The 21,819-nt window shown below is 45.2% G+C and overlaps 1 protein-coding gene and 1 pseudogene across 2 annotated transcripts in view; both read right to left on the minus strand.

Moving 5' to 3' along the window:
* Positions 1 to 21,819, minus strand: part of KLHL29 (kelch like family member 29) — a 318,791-nt gene that overhangs the window by 288,443 nt on the left and 8,529 nt on the right. The window lies entirely within an intron of this gene.
* Positions 16,798 to 17,296, minus strand: LOC129030818 (peptidyl-prolyl cis-trans isomerase A-like; annotated as a pseudogene).

Genomic DNA, 21,819 nt, shown 5'->3' on the forward strand with positions numbered 1-21,819 from the left:
AAAATTAAAAAATATATACAGGGTGTGGTGGTGCACAGCTACACAGAAGGCTGAGGTGTGAGGATCGCCTGAGCCCAGGAGGTTAAGGCTGCAGTGAGCTGTGATCGTGCCACTGCATTTTAGCCTGGGCAACAGAGTGAGAGTCTATGTCAAAAAAAAATAAAAATAAAAAGACTACCTTTAGATCTAAGGATACATAAATAGACTAAGGGGATTAAACAACAACAACAACAACAAAACAGGACCTCAGAAACTTCATGCAAGGCTACTTGATTAGTAAGGGGCAGCTCTGGGATTTAGGCCCAGCCTGTCCGGCACTAAAGTCCTAGTCTTTTGGATTTCATGGACTACTAAACCTCCAAAACTTGTGGGAACAAATAATAGCTTTTCAACTTCACATTCTGCCAAGTAACGATAATGCTTTAAACATCAAACAACCTAATCACCTTCACTTCACAAAAGAAAGAATGTTTTTAAAATTCACACATGCACAGACACTCAAAGAGACAGAGAAGAAACACCTTTCCTTCCAGGGCGGGTTCTCAGCACCTGAGCCCCTGCCTTGTGTCTAGGAAGCTAAGACCCAGCTAAGCCCCTGCCTTGCTGTGGAAGCTAAGCCCGTCTTGCATTATAGAAGCTGAAAACGGCAAATTCGCTTACCTCCCTTGCTCCACCAACAGGACGCACCGACACACACTTTATATCAGAAACTGGTGACCCATAGGAGTAGGGAGAGCGCAGAACTGCAGCATTTGCAGCACCCACTTTTGGAGGCTTGGTGGTGCTGGTCTGGACCAACTGGAGGTCTGACCGACCAGCACGGCAGCTGTGGGGCCTTGTGGGGCCAGATCTGGGTATGACTGTTGTCATTCCTGGCCATGTGGCCTCTGAACCTGGTCCTCCAACCACCCTGGAGACTCTGGGCTGACTAATATCCTTTTAATAAATTCCTTTTCTGTTTCAATTACCCAGGATTGGTTTCTGTTGCTTGCTACAAAGAATCTTGGCTGATAGAACATAATCTTAGAATAAGGACGGCACTTTAAATGCAATGCATTTAGTTCTATGAAAAACTCACTGCATGGTATCAGTGTTTTCCTCTGTTTGCTGCAGACCAGTCTGAGACTGGCAAGGATCTGTAGACTGGCATTTGGGGCTATGCTATGTGGCTTCCCCCATTGTCAAGGGATAACACACCAGAATCAGAAGCCCCATCATGGGTCACTCCCTGGCTGAAGCATCTCCGGTGGCTCCCCATGCCTTTGGGGGAAAGAGGCTCAAATTGAGCTCTCCAGCCCCATCGGCCCCTCCCGCTCTCCCTGTGTGACCTCTGTACTTCAGCTGACATGCTTTCCATCCAGTCTGCAGGACCCAGCCAGCCTGAACCCACTTCACACCTGCTTCCCCTGCCACTGGGGGTCTCTCCTACTGTCTGTTAATTTCTTGCTTTTAACAGTTTTCTTTCTGAGAGGGGATGGAGATATCTCTTTCTCCCACAGCATCCCTCCCACTCCCCGCACAAACACATCTGTCTGCGTGGCCCCCGCAGCTCCCTGGTGCCACCCACTCTGTGTGCTCAGTCTCCCTGAACCTTCCCTGCAGGGGGCTGGCCCCAGCTCACAGGAAGCTTTGCACATTCATTTAAGATCCACTTTGTCTCCTCTCACTCAGTGAGATGGAGAACAACTCATCTCTGTCCTCCACAGGAGGATCCTTCAAAGACAATTAAGTCCCTCCTCAGCCTCTTTCTTCTGAAATGAAATTATCCCTAATCCTTTATCCTGTCTTCAAGAGTTCTGTTTTCCGGTCCTTTAATGGAATGGACTCCATCCGGGGAACAGCACAGCTAGGAGGGCTAAGAAACTCAGGCATGGGGTTCACAGACGTCTGTGAGAACAGCAGCCTCTTTTCAGATCATTTGCCTAGTGAAATTACCTTGTGAGTGACCAAAGACTACCCCGGGTCACTCTCTCTGTGCCCGATGCCACCTTACCCCACAGCAGGGTGCACAGGCCTCCCACCACACCCGTGGGGGAAGAAGGGACACATTACAAAGGAAGGGCGGGAGCTAGGGACAAACTCAGGGCCGTCGATGCCACCTTCAGAGCACCGGGCTTGTTGGGGACAGATGCACAGCTTACAAAGGGAACGAATGGGAAAATGAACAAACATTCCAAGACAAACACTGCACGGCCATGAATCTGTGTTTTTTTCCATGAGGTCAAGGGTTTCTTTCAAGGTGGGGACCAGGTTGTTCTTTCTCCCGTCTCTCCCCAGGGGTGGAGACTCATTTTGGCATTGGAGAGGCACTGGAAGAGGGAAGAAAAGGAGGTGGGTCTTAATAAATGAGCGGATAGTTACATGAATTTTCAATTAACCTCTGCCCGGTGATGGCAGCCCTGGCTCAGTGGAGTAGAAAGGATGATATTATGAAACCCACGTCCATGTCTGGAGTGACCATATGGTGACACCCATGTCCATGGGTCTGCAGTGACCAGCCCTCTGCCACAGAGAAAATGGATCACACAGCATGTGGGCAGTCAGGATGGAAATGGCTGGCCCCGTGGTTGGCTTCAGCATGGAGATGGGCTCATTTGGCTAACTCAGTGCCAGCACGACTCTGCTGAAGCATTATCTTCAGTACAAATGATCCCCAATGTGAGGTCGAGGAGCTGCCTTGATCCTTTTAGTAGAAAACACCTTGTATCTCAGCTACACCTCGCGAGTTCACCGGGCCCAATGCCTCACAGTGCCATCAGTTCACTACATGCATCCTGGGCCTCACCTTTCCACCAGATGAAATAGAGAACTGCAGGCATTTTTTTTGAAGGCAAACAAGAAAATTGCCCAAAGAACCAAGTAATCTTCAAATGTCAAAAACATCTAGTGCGTGAATCACGCTTAAGTAAGAGCATAGGAATTTGGCAAAGTGACAAGCAGTGGTTTACAACATTAAAGGTGACTTGGAAACAGTCAAACAGAAGCAGAGGGAGAAGGATGCCTGTGCTGCTGAACCAGCCATCTCCCTCCAAGGCCGACACCTGCCATTTCCCATTTTGCGAGCTTCTTGCGGAGGACACAAGTGGTCCTCATAGCATCCCGTGGACCACCCTGGCCAGCTACACCCAGTCTGTCAGAGGATTTCCGCAGTGTTGCCTTTGACCCCTGTGGAATTTTTTTGTCCAGACCCAGGTGCTTGAAAGACCTTCCAAGATGCTTCTTGTCCACGGTAATCTCCACTCCCTCTGGTTCTCATAGCTCTGTCCCCAGCTCCGGCGGTCCCAGGCTCTCTCCTTCCCTCAAGGTAGTGGTCCTGGGGTCCTCCCACCCCTCCTAAGCCTTGGAGAACATTCAGTCCACAAGGAACCATTGGCCCATTTAGATGCACTGGTTCAAGTTTGAGCCCTGCAGCCCACCTGCATATCCAGCATGGCTCATGATTCTCTCCTCTTCCTTCTCTGTCCCCCAGTGCCCACATCTCACTGGACTGAGTATTCCAGAAACAGCTGGTGAGGGCCTGGTAGAGCAATCATAAACACTGCTGGGGCCTGAATTCAGAGCAATGGCATGAACTTGTTTGTATTAGTTCTCTGAAATTCCTCAACCATTGACACGCCCTGAGCAGATAGTAGGCGTGATCTGGCCACTTGACAAGCCCACAGCACCCCAACCCTGGAACTGTTCAGCCCAGTGGTTTCAGGTCAGAGATGGCCCTTCCATCCTACCTCTACCACACACACACACACACACACACACACACACACACACACACACACACACATACAAATTTTTGCAACATACGTACCCAACATACTCCAGGCATGGAAACCACTTCACATTCCCACACTTCCTCTGACACATCTGTTTCTTCTGCCCCAAATGCTCTCACCACCCTTTCCTCAACCTTTGCTACATTTCCTAAGAAGCGTAGAAGTCAGACATGCCCAAAGGGAACTAAAAGTCATTCCAATGACAACATGAGGCAGAAAACATCCATGACGAAAATTCTGGCTCCTCCAGAGAGCTTTTAGTTATTAGACTGGGCCCATGCACAGAACCCTAAGTGACTCAGATTAGAAACTTATCTCCACTCTGCCAAAAGAACCCAAGGAGACCCTCAGAACCAATCTTTCAATGCTGCTGATGCTGGGAGCTGCCATGCCCACATCTGGGAAGTGGAGAAGGCAGAACCAGCAGTACCTGTTAAGATTCCAGTGCAAGCCTGCATTTCCCAATGCAAGAAGAATAAGGATATTTTTCTTTCATCTCCTGACAGCGGGAATGGATGAGGCTGAGAAAACTCTTGCGGCACACACACAACAGAAGGAAATCTGGTCGACCTCACAACTCTCATCTCGAGGTCCTGCCTTATTTGGACATTACCCACCTCAGCAGCTTGGAGGTGATAACCCACCTCCCTCTCTCTACCCCCACGACCCATTACCTGGCCCTTCCATCCTACCTTGACCACACACACACACACACACACACACATACACACACACACACACACACACATTTTTGCAACATACATACCCAATATACTCCAGGCATGGAAACCACTTCACATTCCCACAACACTTCCTCTGACACATCTGTTTATTCTGCCCCAAATGCTCTCACCACCCTGTCCTCAACCTTTGCTACATGTCACAAATCCCCAGGCCTTCTCTCACTTCCTTGAATGGCCCCTCCCTCGCCTGGCCTCACAGGAGATTTGGACATCCCTATATTTCAACATTTGTCACATCAACATTATAACCCCATCTTGTGCCTCCACCATCTTTATCCATGCCACTGTGCCTGGCACAGAGCAGGTGCTTAATAAACATTTATTACATGAATAATTAGATAAATGATCTCAAATTTAAGCACGCAATTTAAGGGGCAAGGTATTTGAAGGCTCATTGTTCAGAAATGAGGGGCTGGGGGAGGAAGGGAATGCTCTGTTCGGAGGAGGGAGGGAGCAGGAGAGACTTCCAAGTTCCATCTCTGTACTCAAGAGACTTACTCTGAAGGGTGGGGCCTGTGAGTCTGGAGAGTAAGCAAGAGTTTACAGATGGGATGCTTTAGACGTGTGGTTTCCCGTGTTTACGTCTCTTTTATTACCTCCATTCTTGACTCAGCCAGCACATGGTGGAGGATACACAGGAAATGCAATGCCCTCCTCCACACCTGGGAAGTACCGTCTTTGGAAGCCAGAGTGTCGTCACAAGAAGAAGCAGCAAGAGGTCTGAAGACGACTGCGGACCAACAGCTTGACCCTTACCACTAAGATTCTTCTCTCAGAATCTTATGTGGATGATTCCTTGAAATTTCTGTCTCTGGCCCTTATGTCTCCTGTGAGTGAAAGCCAGACCCACACATATAAACTGCCTATCTGCCACCACTGCCATGACTCAGGAGCCCTCACACCCAGTCCTAAACAAAGCTCAGTTTTCTCCAATATACCTGACCCCTTCCACTGTTCCCAGTACCCAGCACAGCACCACATCCGTCCAGTAATCTAGGGGTCACCTTGAGACTTCCCTCTCCTTTACTTCCCACCCTCGAACCCCCCCACCCCAGCCTGCCCATTTACCTGTCTCCACCTGCACCATCCCCTCAACTCTCTCCTGGACTCCCGCAGTCCTCTCCTAACTGTATCCCATTTCTTCTTCCTTAGTGTTTCACAGTGGCTTACCACATGGTAGCCAGGGCTGTCTTTGCACAATGCCATTCCCTTGCTTAAAAACAGTCAGCCAGTCAGTGCTCTTGCAATAAAGACACAGCATACCTATGTGGCTAGAGAAACCCCGCATGGCCTCTCCCTCCTAATTCTCCACTCTCCGCCTGTGCCATGCTCCCCTCTGCTTTCTTAACGCCAGCTTCTCTGACCTTTTCGCGTCTCCTTGAAGGTGCCATACTCTCTCCTGCACATGTATCTCCTCTGCCTGGAATGTATCATCCCTGCTCCTTCCCCAGCTCACCCTCCCTTTAAATGCTAAGCTTATCATTTCTTTAAATCTCAGATCAGTTCCCCCTACTCCCTGAATCCAAGAAGAGGCAGAGCTCCCTGTAATGGCACTGACCATCTTCCTTCATAGTGTTTATTGCCTTTTGCACTATCTGATAAACATCTGTCTCCCCCACTAGACCGTAAACTCCTTGAGGGAAAGAACCAGGCATGGTTTTGCTCCCTGTCGAGTTCCAACACCAAGCACAGTGCCTGGCACGCAGAAGGCACTCAGAGATTTGCTGAACCATGAAGAATGGGCTTGGGTTCTATTGAGGGAAGACGCACTGCCTTACAGTCTGGCTTCATAGGAGATAGTTACAACACAGAGGAATTGCTGATGGCAACATATTCCTTCCGAGGAAGATTTTCAAGTGGGAGAAAAACAACCTTCCCAAACTGGCATAAAAAGCAAAGAGTAAAAGATGAGTTGTTCGTCCAACGGAGGAAACGCACACCATCAGAACATTCACAAGCCGTCTGTGTGGGGATGTGGGGAGATTCCGCCCCCACCTCCAGCCATATGCTAGGAAGAATCAGGGTAGGAGAAATCCTTGCCTTTCCCATAACTGATAGAAGGCCTTAATCTGGAGAAGATGACAATATAATGTGAGCTCAGTACAGCTGCGGAGAGTGAAGTGCCTAGATATTATGGTGATATTTCTGGTCAGCCTTTCTCTTCTTCTTTGCTCACTTCAAGGGGTTATCTTTGTGCTGCGAATGGAAAGTCCTTCAGAGATCACCAATGGGGAAAGTGATGTCTGACTAGTTCTTCATACTCAAGTTTGTCTGGCTGTGAGTGAATTTAAACCCAAGCTCAACAATAACAGGCTCTACCCAATCAGTCTGGGAACGTGTGTCCAGAACTAGCTCCCAAATTATTCTTTATGATTAGCCCCTCACACACCCCTCACAAGGCAGAACTGTGAACCCCAAACTCCTGTCTGAAAGGTGCTCATCAGAGCTGCCATGGTTGTCTGTTGCTTCAGGGGAGGCCTACAAGGAAGCATTATTGCACACGAACACTGTACGCCCCAAATACATTATGCTACCAGGACTCAGGATTAGAGTCACAAAGAAACTTCAATGTGAAGACACAACGAGAGGCCGTTTTCCTTCAAATTAGAAAAGCTTCTTAAAAATGATAATACAAGCTCTCCCAGACATCCCTGGGTATACAGACAATCTTTTAGTACAATATTCAACATGTTTGAAGGCCTTAAAAAGAGTTCCATCCATCAGAAAGTTCAGTAACCCAGCAAGATACAAATTCAATGTACAAACATTAACAGCTTTTTTATTTGCCAGTAATAACTCATTAGCAAATATGTTGGGACAGAACGATCTCACTCTATGTATATGTAACATCTAGGAATGAAGTTTCTAAGAGCAGCACAGAGCTCATATGAAGAAAGCCACAAATGTTTACAGAGAGATATGGAAGTAAACTCAAATAAACACAGAGAGAGCAAGAGTAAATGGAATAGCACACTCCTGAATGAGAAGACTCAATATTGTAGTCCAAATGTCAATTCTTTATAAATCAATTTACAGATCTCATCGAATTCATATGGATATCATGTAAAAAAAAAAACTCAACAAGGTTTTTTTTTTTAGCGTGAAATGCTTCTAAAGTTCCTCTGGGCTATACGAGATATGTCAGAGATAGTAGCCAAAAATATTTTGGGAAATAATAATAATGAAGATGATTTGTACTACCAGATTTTAAAACACAAAATGAAAACTTCTGCATTTGAAACAGTGTGGTATAAAACTAAGTTTGAATGAAACAGAATAAACAGCCTGGAAACACCCTCTAGTCTATACAAGAATTTAATGTATCAGGAGGCCGAGGCTGGAGAATCGCTTGAACCCTGGAGGTGGAGGTTGCAGTGAGTCGAGATCGCACCATTGCACTCCAGCCTGGGTGACAAGAAACTCCATCTCAAAACAACAACAACAACAACAAAAAACCCAACAACAAAGAATTTAATGTATGAGAGGTAGCATTTCAAATCAGGGAGGACATAAAGATCATTCACTAAACGCAACTGGAAGAATTAAATGACTATTAAGAAAAAGTTAAATTCCGATCATATTTTATAACAAAATGAGAAAACCTGATAAAAAGTTGAATTTGCAAAATGAATCACAAAACAATTAGAAGAAAATGCAACTGCACAGATATCCAAAGCCAGGATGGGGAAGGGCTTTCTAAGCCTAAAAGCAAGAGGAAACACTGAACAACAAAAACGTTGATGATTCGTATAAGCAAAGTAAAGGCATCTATACAACCGAGAAACCATAAATGAATTTAGAATTCAAATGACAAACTGAAAAAAATATTTCCAACATTATACCAAAAGGTTAATATCCTCTTATGCATAAAGAGCTCTTAAAAATCAATAAGAAAAAAGATGAATATAAATAGAAGGACAAACAGAGGACAGGTACGTCAATACACAGAAACAAATGCTCCAACCCACTGGTAATCAAGGAAACACAACCGAGACCACAAGATACCATTACTCACCTACCTAACAGACTAAGATTAAAAAAAAATTATAATAGGATAGAATAGGGTAAAGTGAGTATTCACATGCTGCTCCACCTCTGACTTGGTAAATACAGTTCCAGGAATTAATCCTAAAGAAGTAACCCAAAATGTCCACAGGTATTTGTTCATCAGTATTTCATTGCAACGTTATTTATAGTAGCAAATTACTGAATTATCTAAATGGCAAAAAGGAAAGAGTTAAATAAGACACATTAATATAACACAATATAACGAAACATGGCCTTTTAAGATTGTTTCCAAATGAATAATGACAAGGGAGAAGCAATACAAGGTTAAGAGGAAAAAAAGCAGGAGAGAAAATGATATATATAGTAGGATCCCAATTCTGCTACAAAGTGACAAATAATAGATTCTAAAATGTTAATTGTTTTTTTATCTCTGGGTGATGAAATTTGCATGGTTTTTCTTTTGTTAAAATTTTCCATAAAGAATGTTACTTTTATAATTGAAAAGTTACATAATTTTAAAGAGATCAAAACTTGGTAATTCTATTTCTAGAACTCTATGCAAACATGATCTCACATAAGTCTCATATCTACCCCATGAGGTTGGTACTATTATCTTCACTTGACATGCACAGATAGACACCAGGGTGGATATTGTGACAGGCTCAATATTACCCTCAGAGCTGGACCTTGGCAGATGTGTCTGATACCAAAATTGTGAACCAAAATGATATAAAAAGAACTATCCACCAGAGAGTTATAGTAGGAAAAAAAATACATCTGATGGGAATGGCATGCAGGCAGGATGGGATAAATGAAGGCATCCGGAAGTGATGTTTAAGAATAATTTTCAATGACATGAGGCAATGTGTGTTGTATACTAAAGTAATAAAGCAAGATGCAAAATTTCCTGTGCAACATGGTCCCAACTAATGTAAAAATGCAAAGCAAAAGACTGGAGGACAATATGATAAAATATTAACAATCATCTCTAGACAATATGTGTGTTTTCTTTCTTTTTTTTTTTTTTTTTTGAGATGGAGTCTTGCTTTGTCGCCCAGGCTGGAGTGCTGTGGCGTGATCTTGGCTCACTGCAACCTCTGCCTCCTGGGTTCAAGTGATTCTCCTGCCTCAGCCTCTCAAGTAGCTGAGCTCACAGGTGCCCGCCACCATGCCCGATTAATTTTTGTATTTTAGTAGAGATGGGGTTTCATCATGTTGGTCAGGCTGGTATCGAACTCCTGACCTCAAATGATCCGCCTGCCTTGGCCTCCCAAAGTGGTGGGAGTACAGGCGTGAGCCACCACGCTTGGCCTAGAGAATATGTTTATTAAAGATTATTACTTTGTTGTTATACCTGAACATTTTACACAATGGGTGTTGCCTTTTATTACCAAAAACTGTTCCACGTTAACTTTCAAAAATGTGTATATCACCCACTATAATCCTATAACCCTCTTCCTTACACCTACCCATCCTTTAAGGCCAAGTTCAAAATTCATTTCGCCCATGAAGCCTTCCTGGATTTGCCCAGCCCATTCTGCTTGACCTCCAAAACCATGTGCTCAAAGTAAAGCATTGACTCCTGGCTTCAGAAACTCTCACAACAGCATTGTAGTTCTTAGGCTGAGCTCCTTATCAAGTATCCTAGAACCCCTAGGATGGGGAGCAAACCATCTCCTACTCTTGAGTCTTGTGTGTTGTGCTTGGGAGCTGAGCATGCAGAACTGGTGCCAACATTGTTGGTCCTCGTGGTTGGGGAAAGCGTGGACAATGTCATCAGCAGGATCTGTGGAACTGGATGCCAGCCCCTGACCAGAACCAGTCCTTGATGAAGTTCTCATAGGCCATGGAAAAGGAGAAAACCTCAGATAATGTAGCAAATTTTCCAAAACACTAAACGTATTCAACTGTCCTCTATTCTGGGATTACATCCTTCCTACTCTTTGGTGTTAAAACATGCATTGTTTTGTCAAATGATGAGGTGATGAGTAGATGGTAATTTTTAAATGTCATTTTACAAACTAACAACTGGCCGCATCTCGACTCCCTGGTTTCCATCATGTTTCGTGGTCCGTAAGATAATAAACAATATAACTAACTTTTTTAGAAAAAATGAAGTCGAAAAAAAGGTATTACCTTTGTAATCCAAACAATATTGGTATGGATTGAACAAAATTAGAATATTATTTGTTATGCATGAGAGAAGTATGCCTAATTATCCAATCAAAATAGCTACCTTTCTTTATCCCAGTTATTTTTCCTTATAACATTTATAATTATCTAAATCATACTCCAGTATTTGTTCTCCTTTTTTATGCCAAGTCTTCCTGTGGAGGATGTGTATTCCATGAGGACAGGATCTGGCTCAAGCTGACACACAGTAGGTACTCAACAAATATGTGTTACATACATAAAGGAAGGAACTTGGACCTAGAGAAGGTGTCTTAAAATATGAGATTCAAGTTTCGTGTGGAAGTCATCGATGGGGTCGACAATATACTAGCATGTGGAACTGTCTGTCTGGAGAAAACTCCTGCAAAGGATTCCTTTGGTCCCCAGTCATTCTGGGAATAAGACATAAAAAGGCAGTAGGTAAACACAGAGGGCAGATTCCTGGCTGGAAGCGTTGGCCTACAGGCTCGGCAGGACGTATTAAGTGTAAGCATACATACAACTCAATTGCAAGCAGCTCTCCACTCCCCGCTCTGCAGAACACTCTCCTTCCCCCAGGCCTCTCAGCTTCCCTTTAGAAAACAAATCGTTTTTACAGTAGTTGATGAGAAAATGCCCTCTTGTGGGCGTGACAGTGGACCACCTCGATCATGTCACGGATTTCTGAAAATGTGGTTATTCCAGAGAATTCCTTCATGAGATTTAAAGGGTTTCTTTTTTTTAAATCTCAAACATCAATGCTTTGTTAAAGCAAAAATACATTTTCTAAGAGGCCATTAAACAGTCCTCAATACACTTCGGCGTGTCTAACGTAGCAATGCAAGTTCTGATTATCTTAAACAGCATCATCACAAAGATAATTATTCTCCTTTCTAAACTTCTGTACGATTTGCCAATGACTGAGTGACTTTTTTTTTTTTTTTTTAATAGTCATTGCCCAGAATCTGCCTCTTTTCTGCTCCCAGGAAACCATCACCTGAGATTGACGGGCAGCAATTGAAAATAATAAAATTATGTAAGATGAGCTTGTAATCACCAGCATTTCACAGGAAGCAAAACGCATTTTGTTCTGGCTGAGGAACAGAAAGTTTCTTCCTCATTTTAAATCTGTATCAGAGGTAAAGCCTTCTATTAAAACACAATTCTCTGTACACTTACAGCCTCTGGCAGGCTGCCAAGGAGACTATCATGGAACCACCGCTGCAGAGAAGTAGGCAGTCAAAGGCATTGAGGATTGCTCCTGAGAAAGGATGCGAAGTCTCCAGAATTCTTGGGAGGGCTCTGCCCACAGCTACCCCCCACCTCTTCTGGCCAGGCCTCCCCGCTCAAATGCAAACACACATGCACACACACACACACGCACGCACGCACACACGCTCTTTTTCTGGGAGAGGCATGGCAAAAATAAACACTGAGAAAATTCTTCCCTGTCTTTTGCGCCTGCACACACACACACACACACACTCTCTCTCTCTCTCTCTCTCTCTCTCTCTTTCTTTTTCTCTCTTTGGGTTTCTTCTTCCCCTTTCTTTTCTCTTTTGGATGTATTATTGTTTTCATCATCATTATTATTAATAAATTGCAAACTCTGCAGTCCAGGACCTGGTTAATTGCACCTTTTTGCTGCACGTAATTTACAAGTACATGTGACCACTTGGGGGCACAGTTATTTGAGAATGCTGGCACTGGCATTCAATAAGGTAGGCTTTTAAGGTTTGAAGCCTGCTTTAAGAAAGCCCCAAATCTTGACTCTTACTGGAGCCCCAGCATGGAAGAGAATCCTGAGAATTACTCCTTTAAGGTGAGTCTGAGATTCATTATGAGGGACATTTTTATATGGCATTATACAAAACCATTTGGTTCCTTTCCCATTTTAAAAAGTGGTAGTTTAAAAATTTCTTCTACGTGGCAGCCTGTCCTTTTTCTGTTTTCTTCAGTCTCAATGTCAGCATGGACATAAACACATACTGCTCACTATGGGATGGGGTCAGGCATGGCAAAATTAACTTTCCTATGAGAGTTAATTCTTTTTCCTTGTTAGGTAAATTTTTATCTTTCCCAATATGAAAAATACGCTTATTATTTTAAAAACCAGAAAATTTTATGGTAGAAAGATGACCACTGTTAATATTAGGGCACATTTTCAGCCTTTTTATCTATGTTCTTTGTTTTCATATACTTGACATTATAGTGTACACTATATATATAGTATAGTACGTCTACAGTGAAAACTATATGTATATATACATATAAGATATATATACATACATATATAAGATTATATATGATATATAAGATATATACACATACATAGATTTAAAGAAATCAGGGATACATATGTATATGTACATATATATACACACATATAAGAAATCAGGGACACACATGTATTAAGTTTCCTTATTAATTAAAAACTATTCTCTCAAATAACCAAACTTACAGTGAAATCACTTAAGAAACTTTGTTCTCAATATCCATAGAAATGCTTTATATTTTTCCCATGGTTTTCTGATCAGCAGAAAGGCAAGGAGGGTTATTTACACCACTTTTCCCCAACCCTCCTGCAGTGCCCAAACACACTTGTGAGGACAGGTTCTGCCCCAAGACAAGCGAGGCTGTTCAGTTCATAGCTGGGCAGAGCAGTCTGCCGGGGGATGCCAGGGAGATACAAACCCACGGGAGAGAGGGGGAAGGATCGGGGGGCTGGGACTCGGATTGCATGGCCTGGGCTTTCACCAGGGGCCCCTAGGCCCAAGGACCTAGATAAGCACACACTATGTTAGTATCCTGGAAAGATTCTAATCCGGTGTGTGGGAAAATGGAGCAAAGTTTATCTTTTCTGGCTCAGTTTCAGATGCACAGTCATTTCACACCCCGGTGAAGGAATCCTTTATTGAGCCACACATTTTAGGAAATCACCCTTATTTCCATAAGACAATAGTCAACACTGAGAGGGAGAAAATCCACAGGGTTTGCATTTTCCACCCGGGACAGTGTGAAACAGCACTGGGCTCTCAGATGACCCCTCACCCAGACGGCCCTCCCATCCCCTCCTCCCGCCGGTCACTGATGCTCTTCCCATGTCTGGGCTGCTGGGATTCCAGTTCTGGCTCTGCCCCTGACTGGCAAGCCTCAGGTATGGCAATTCTCTTTTTCTGCCCCTCGACTGTTGAAAGTACAAAATGTGCCCAGCATTGGCCTAGATCCTTAGAGGAAAATCAACAACAGAATATAAATAAAAGGTGAGGTGATCAGTTTCCACAGGAGCACATGGTCAGGTCAGCTGGGGACTCCCACGCAGCCCTGAAGCAGTTACCTCAAGAACCTGCGTCAGGCAATCCTCAGAGATGTGGGGACTGCTCCCTACAAAGCTGCAGAGGACAGGCAGGATCTGAACCTGGCAGAGCCTTCTAGAGAATGAAGAGGAGAGATGGAAGCTGAGGGTAGCCTCAGCCCAGCCAGACAGAGGCTCCTTGGACCAGGAGATAGTCCCTCTGCTCAGCAATGCACCTTCCTGCCCCTCCCACTACTTCAGGCAGGAGTAGATCACTTCCTCTGTCCCAGGTCTCCTGTGCCCACATGTGAGCGGGCATAATGTATCAGGCCCTGACTTGCTGAGATGGGCTCCACACTCCATGTCTCTGTCATGTGAGCCTCTAAACTGAGACTCTGATGACCACACAGCCCTCAGCTCCTGTATAGGCTCAGACACCATAGCAGTGCCGCCAACCTCATTCAGAGATGAATTCAGAAGAAGTCCTTTAGAAATCACAGATGCATGTCCAAGCTGTGCCTTGCAAGCTTACCTCTCCCAGGTGAGGGTCAACTGTTAGCTGTCAGTGACCTGGTGGACTTAGGGTGGGGACCAGGGGTGTAGAGAGTAAGGTTTCTGAATGGAGAGAGGGAAACCGGCATAAATACTTTTTCTCTTGGAGGGCCCCCAAATTCTCTCTGCTCCATGAGGTTCCCCAGTGACCACAGCCCACCCTGATCAGTCTGTCCTGTCTCCACAGCTCTCTACTGTAGAGCAACAGTTGAAGTTGTCACCCACACACTCTCAACTTGTATTATCTATGTCATGAGATGAGGTACTACCCAGAAACGGGGAAGCAGAGGAAACTGACCTCAGCTGAAACCGGCTTTCACACTGATGAATTTGTCCATGTTACTGGAAGGCAGGAATTACCCTCCCACCTCCAACAGGCAGGCCTATGAAGGCAGACATGGGACAACAAAGGTATTCTTGAGGCTATCATATGAGGTAGCTATGCTCCAAGAGATTAACTTGCCTATGATTGCATCACGTCCAGGTGGCCAGCTAGTGTTTTCAGCCCAGATCTATTTGCAGCAAAGGTGTAGCTTTCCCCGTCCCACACCACTTAGAGACAAGATCTTGCTATAGCACTCAGGCTGGAGCACGGTGATGCAATCTTGGCTCACTGCACCCTTAACCAGGAGGTTAATCCTTCTGCCTCTGCCTCCCAAGTAGCTGGGACTACAGGCGTGCACCACTACATCTGGCTAATTTAACATTTTTTTTTTTTTGTAGAGATGGGGTCTCACTATTATATTTCCCAAGCTGATCTTTATTAACTCCTGGTTTCAAGCAACCCTCCCACCTTGGCCTCCCAAAGTGCTGGGATTACAGGTGTGAGCCACGGTGCCCAGCTGCATGGCTCTGCATTAGGCCTCACCATGTCATGAGATGAGATACCGCCCAGCATTGGGGAAATGGGGAGACACTGACCTCAGTGTTGGACTCAGAGGCTACAACTCACCCAAGAACGGGTCACAGCAGAGAGAGCCAAGTCACTGGAAAGATGGAAAAGCTGTGGTGCTTCAGTCCCAGACTAATGGCTTTAACGTGGCTAAAGAGCATCTCAACCAGCCTCAAGGCTTCGATCCAGAAAGGAAGAGGCCAAGCTGGGGACAGGCCACCCAAACCCTGCCTGGGGGAGGGGCCGCTGTACTCCTCCACCTCCACCCTAGCCCCCTTGGGTATCTGATCACATCTGCAGGTGGCCGTCGGAGCTGGGGAAGGGTGTGGCAGCTATCACAGCTCAGGGACGTCAACCTGTTAAGGCCATCTGCCCACTTCCTGTCCCTAGTGCTGAGTCACCAAAAGAGCAAAACCCCCAGCACCAAAAACTTGAAGTGTGGCAAGCCCACTCTGCCGGGACACTCCCCAGTCTGGGTCAGCTGACATCTTCACTCACTGTCAGCGGTCTCCAAACCACAGTGCCATCTCAGTGTCCACCCACAGGAGAATGGATGCACAAACTGTATGGGATGGAGTACTAGCTAGCAGTAGAGTTAACTCCAGGGACACGCATCAGCACAGGTCAACGGCAGACAGCAGGCTGAGCAAGACCAGTAGGGCACACAAGAGTACAAACTGTGTGTTTTTGTCTACAAGAACGTCGAGAACAGGAATAAACCCATGATGACTGACATCAGAAAGTGGTTGGAAAGAAGATAGGGGTTGACCAGAAGAGGGCAGGAGGGAACTTTCTGGGGTGATGAAAGTTACACAGGTTCATCACGCAGTTACACAGTTACACAGGTTCACAATTATTGAAACTCAGTGAACTGAACACTTGAGGCTGTAGATTTCATTGTATTGCTTCTCAACGATCACACCTCAAATAAAATAATAATAAACGCAATGCAATGCTCAGCACAGAGCAGGTAACACGGCAAGTGCCCTAGAAGAGTTGCTAAATTGTTAAACACATTTTTTTCCAAAGTGAATTTTAAAAAGAATTTACTAGGAGAATCACTTTGGAATATATCTGGAAATCTATTTTTTTATTGTGATGAAACATATATGCCATAACATTTACCATTTTAATCATTTTTAAATGTACAGTTCAGTGGCATTAAGTGCAGGCACACTATTTTGCTATTTAGTTTTTACTTCATAATCATAAATTTAATTCTGTAATCCAGCTAGGCATAGAAGGGAACAAGGAAAACATGGAACCCAAAGGGAACTGCAGTGAGCACACAAAGATTCTAGGATACTGTGAGCAAATGGGGAGCAGACGTGCTCTCCTGAGCTACAAAGGAATGGTTGAGTGGTGAAGACAAAATACAAGTCTAATTTACTGGAGTTGTCCACAGTCAGCAATGGTGATCTTCTTGCTAGTCTTGCCATCCCTGGACCCAAAGCGCTCCATGGCCTCCATAATCTTCATGCCTTCTTTCACCTTGCCAAATACCACATGCTTGCCATCCAACCACTCATTCTTGGCAGTGCAGATGAAAAATTGGGAACCATTCATGTTGGGTCCAGCATTTGCCATGGATAAGATGCCAGGGCCTGTATGCTTTAGGATGAAGTTCTCATCATCAAATTTCTCCCTGTAGATGGACTTGCCACCAGTGTCATTATGGTATGTGAAGTCACCACCCTGACACATAAAACCCTGGAATATTTCTGTGAAAGCAGGAACCCTTATAACCAAATCCTTTCTCTCCAGTGTTCAGAGCATGAAAGTTTTCTGCTGTCTTTGGAACCTTCTCTGAAAACAGCTAGAAGGAGACGTGGCCCAAGGGCTCACCATCGACAGCGATGTTGAAGAACACGGCGGGGTTGACCATGGCTGACAGTGTGGGGATCCCAGCGGCGGCAGCAGCATCTGCAAAGCCTACATGCATATTGTTTTGCCACCTTCTCCACCATCTATCTCCAGAGCATTTCATTTTCTTAAACTGAAACTCTTTGCCCATTAAACGATAACCCTCTCCCCACATCCCCTGGCAACTACCATTCTACCTCTGTCTGTGAATCCAATCCATACTACTCTAGGTACCTCATGTAAGTGGAATCCTCCAGTAATGGTCCTTTCGTGACTGGCTTATTTCACTTAGCATAATGTCTTCAAGGTTCATCCATGCTATTGCGTGTGTCAAAACTTCGTTCCTTTTTAAGGCTGAATCATCTTCCATTGTATGTATCTAGTGTATTTTGTTTATTCATTCATCACAGACGGACACTTGGGTTGCTTCTACCTTTTGGCTATTGTGAATGTGGTTGCTATGAGCAACACTAGTGTATGAACATCTGTTCGGGTCCCAGCTTTCACTTTTTTTGGGTATAGGCTCAGAAGCGGAATTGCTGGATCTGATGATAATTCTATGTTTAATTTTTTGAAGAATGGCCATGTTTTCCATAGCGGTTGCACAATTTGCATTTTCATGAGCAGTGCATAAGAGTTGCAGTTTCTCCACATCCTCACCAACACTTGTTATTTTCTGTTGTTTATAGTCATGCTAATGGACGTGAAGTGGTATCTCATTGTGGTTTTGACTTCCATTTCCCCAATGATTAGTGATGTGGAGCATCTTTTTGTGTCCTTATTGGCCATTGGTATACCTTCTCTGGAGAGGTGTCTATTCAAGTCCTTTGCCCATTTTTTAATGGAGGTGTTTGTTTGTTGAGTTGAAAGTACGTTTTAACTGCCACTGTGCTGGCCTGACAGCCAAGCCCCACCCTCCTCACTGCCGCATGCTCAGTTCCCAGGCAGCAGTGTCACATCCTCCACCCAACCCCATCCCAGCACTGGTCACACCCAGCACAGGAGTAAGGGCCTGATGGGCAACTGCCTCCCATTTTCCTGGGACCAAGGAGACTATACTTGGCCCAGGTGTCTATTTGAGCTATCAAAAAATGTTTCCGGAGACCAGGCATTCTGGGAGGTGTACCAGGAATAAAAACAGCAGACAGTTACAGTTGTCAAATTGTGACTTCATAGTCAGTGAGTGACCACCCCACCCCTGCTGCCTCCCCCAGAGGTCCTCGTTAACAAAAACGGCTTATTGTGGTGTCTGTAGAATCAAGCTTTAAATTTTAAAACCTGAGCAGGGCCGTAGCTCTGAAAAGCCCTGCTCACTCAGTGATGTGAGGGAGAGCGCGTGGGGAGGGGCAAGGGCCAGGGGCCATCACTACAGCCCTCATCTAGAACTGGGGCTGGAGCCCCTGCCACAGGAGGGCTGTTTGTGTGCCTTTAACCCAGCAAGGCAGCAGCAAGAGCTGCTCTCCTGATGAGGTTCTCCATGGCTGCCTGCGACCTTCCCTCTGTCCCAGTCACAGGTACCTTCCAGGTCTCACAGCACAAATCCTCCCCCACCTTCCCCCGCACTGCCAGACCTCTATCCAGGGGCCACTAGAGTAGACCTTGTCAGACACCTGGGACCAGGGAGGAAGCCTCCCTCAAGGTCACAAGTGAGGTGGTGACCTTATAGAGAGAAAAAAAGCGACTTCCCTGAAACATGCTTTCCATGAAAATCATTTTTCTCCTCTTGGGGGAAGAGAGGAAATTTTAAAACTGAGAATCATCGTAGAAAAAGGCAGTTTCCCCACATCATACGAAGTCATCCAGGTGCTTCTTTTTTTACAACATGTTGCCATAGATGGGTAGATGGGGAAGCTTAGGCGCTTCCGTTTGGCAAATCGAGGCTTCGGCAAGAAATATGTTCCTTTCGCAGTTTGAATATTATTCAAGTTTTGATGATTAAAACTGGTTTTGATGATTAAAGCTGGTTGGAACAGCATGAACCGAAGAGATTACAGCAGGCTCTCCTCTAGAAGGATCGGCTGGACAAGCGCACTGCACTCAGCCTCCTGGTCCAACCAGCCCAGCTTCCAAATGAGGTATGCAGCTTTCCCAAATTCTATGGCCCTTAATTTTGGGTTGAAAAAGAACTCAGGGCTAGGTCATCTTATATGTCTTCACATTGGGTAAATAAGCTAAGTCAATGGCAAAATAACTTACCCAAAACAAATAAGCTAATTCAATGGCAAAATAGCCTACCCAAATCTCAAGAGGTCAAAACAGGGCAGCATTGCAACAAATTGGCCTCAGGATGTATGTGGGTGGCTACGAGGGTCCCAAGCCAAGATCCTGAGGCTCTCACTCAGCATCAGGGAGACCGACTAGGGAGGCACCTAAATGCAGGGGATGCAGCTCTCCTTATGGCCACCAACAATGGCAGTCAAGTTCCGGGCAGGACAGACCAGGCTGCTGCCCCTGCTAATGTGAGCACCACTGGGTTGGACAGAATTCAGCCCACTTGTTAACCTAAAGGTGGCAATGTTGGCTTCACTGATGAGGGATTCTAGACCCAAGTGTTATAAAATCACAGGACACGTCTTGCTTTGGCAAGACAACTGCAGCTAGGTTTCTTCCAGGCAGTTCTCTACGCCTATTTGCGGTGAAGGATCAGGTTTTGGGTTTTTGTTTACATCACCAGTCTGTCAAGAACCAAAATGTGGTCCTACCTTGCATGATTAGCCCATACTCACACCATAGGTGGCTCTCCTGGTAACTCACCATGCGAGTCCAAGACCACGCAAACTGGTCTGTCCCTAGTTAATGAGGTGAGCCCATGGATCATGCTGCCAAGGCAGTGTTGAATGCAATCAGAGTTTCTTTTTTTTTTTTCTTTTTTGAGACAGTCTCGCTCTGTCGCCCAGGCTGCAGTGCAGTGGTGCAATCTCAGCTCGCTGCAACCTCTGGCTTCCTGTTTCAAGCAATTCTCCTGTCTCAGCCTCCTGAGTAGCTGGGATTACAGGCACATGCCACCATGCCTGGCTAATTTTTGTAGTTTTAGTAGTGACGGGGTTTCACCATGTTGATGAGGCTGGTCTCAAACTCCTGACCTCATGATCCGCCCGCCTCGGCCTCCCAAAGGGCTGGGATCACAGGCGTGAGTCACCATGCCTGGCCTGCAATCGTAGTTTCTAAATGCTTATTCCCGATTTATCTCGGCACACACTGGTAACAGTGTGGAAACAGACACCTATCTGTGACCTTAACTGGAGTAGCACCATTTTCTACCCCTCTCTACCGTGATGGAGAGACAAGTCAATAGCAGCAGTGGCCAATGTAAGTGGTTAGGCAGAACCCAGTGGACCCATGGGTCACGGCCACAGCAGCATTCACAACCTGGTTCTCTCTGCTCTGAACTGTCTCACAGAATTTCTCAGGAAATTCCTGGACTGGACCACTCATTTCCATGGACTTCCTAGTTAGATGTGGTGCCCTGTCTCCTTCCTCCGTCACCTCAGCACAATTCATTGAGCTCACAGTATTTGAACAACGAATATCCAGCCTGTGCCAGGACCAAGGAAGGCTAAAAGACAAAGTCCTTGCCTTCAAGGACCATTATCCCCAAGACGAGTCCAGAAATAACCATTGATGTTACCGATTTGGCATATGCCAGCACAGTTCTAAGCACTTTGCAAACAGGAACTCATTTAATCCTCAAGTATTTAATCTTTGTAGATCCAAATCAGCACACCCCAGGAAGCCTTCTGACCACAAAGAAAGGAGTCAGATAGACCTAAGCCTTGCAGGCAAATTCAGAATTGAATTTTTGTTCCCTTTGCAAAGATGAGGCCAGCACATTTAAGTCTGAAGGTACTTGAAATCATACTGGTGAGTCTCTTTAAATGTATTTCACACTTTAAAAGAAAATTAGCTGGACCTCAACTTATTATGTCAACTGTGATAATCAGTGAGCAATGTGGCTAAACATATGATTTTTTTATTCAAATAAGCAATTTATATTCCCTAGAAAAGGGAATATTGGCTCTCTTCCTTCCCCATAGGTAGGCAGGTGTCTGGAGGACAGGCTCCTTCCTCCCTGTAACCCATCCAGCACCCATCATAGGCCTGGCACCCATGTTTGTTGATCTGAACTTGGGCAAATGCTTGGATCTCTCTAAATCAGCTGCAGAATAGGAATACCACCACTGTGAAGTCACCCATGCGACAGGGCGAGCAAAAATGAGATGCCACAGGAAAGGCAGTGCTCTTCCCACTGTGCCTTCTCAGTAAACAGTTATTCAATCTATCCTCATTTAGAAGCTCCAGGAGCTGAATATATATCCTTAAAGTTCCTTGGGAGGCTAAGCTTAGCTGCAGGTTTGATCCAGAAGCAGATGCTTAAAGCTGGAAGATGTGAAAAGTGAAGGTAAAGGAGAAAGGGAAGGTTGTTTTTGTTTTTTGTTTTTAATCCCAATTTCACCATTCCTCACCACTTCTCAGTGTTACTAAATGACCAAAAGGAAAGCAGGGATGTTCTGGCCACTGTTGGGTCTTTAATTTGATCTAAGCCTT

This window comes from Pongo pygmaeus, chromosome 12 (assembly GCF_028885625.2).
Source record: "Pongo pygmaeus isolate AG05252 chromosome 12, NHGRI_mPonPyg2-v2.0_pri, whole genome shotgun sequence".
In the NCBI taxonomy this organism is placed as follows: domain Eukaryota; kingdom Metazoa; phylum Chordata; class Mammalia; order Primates; family Hominidae; genus Pongo; species Pongo pygmaeus.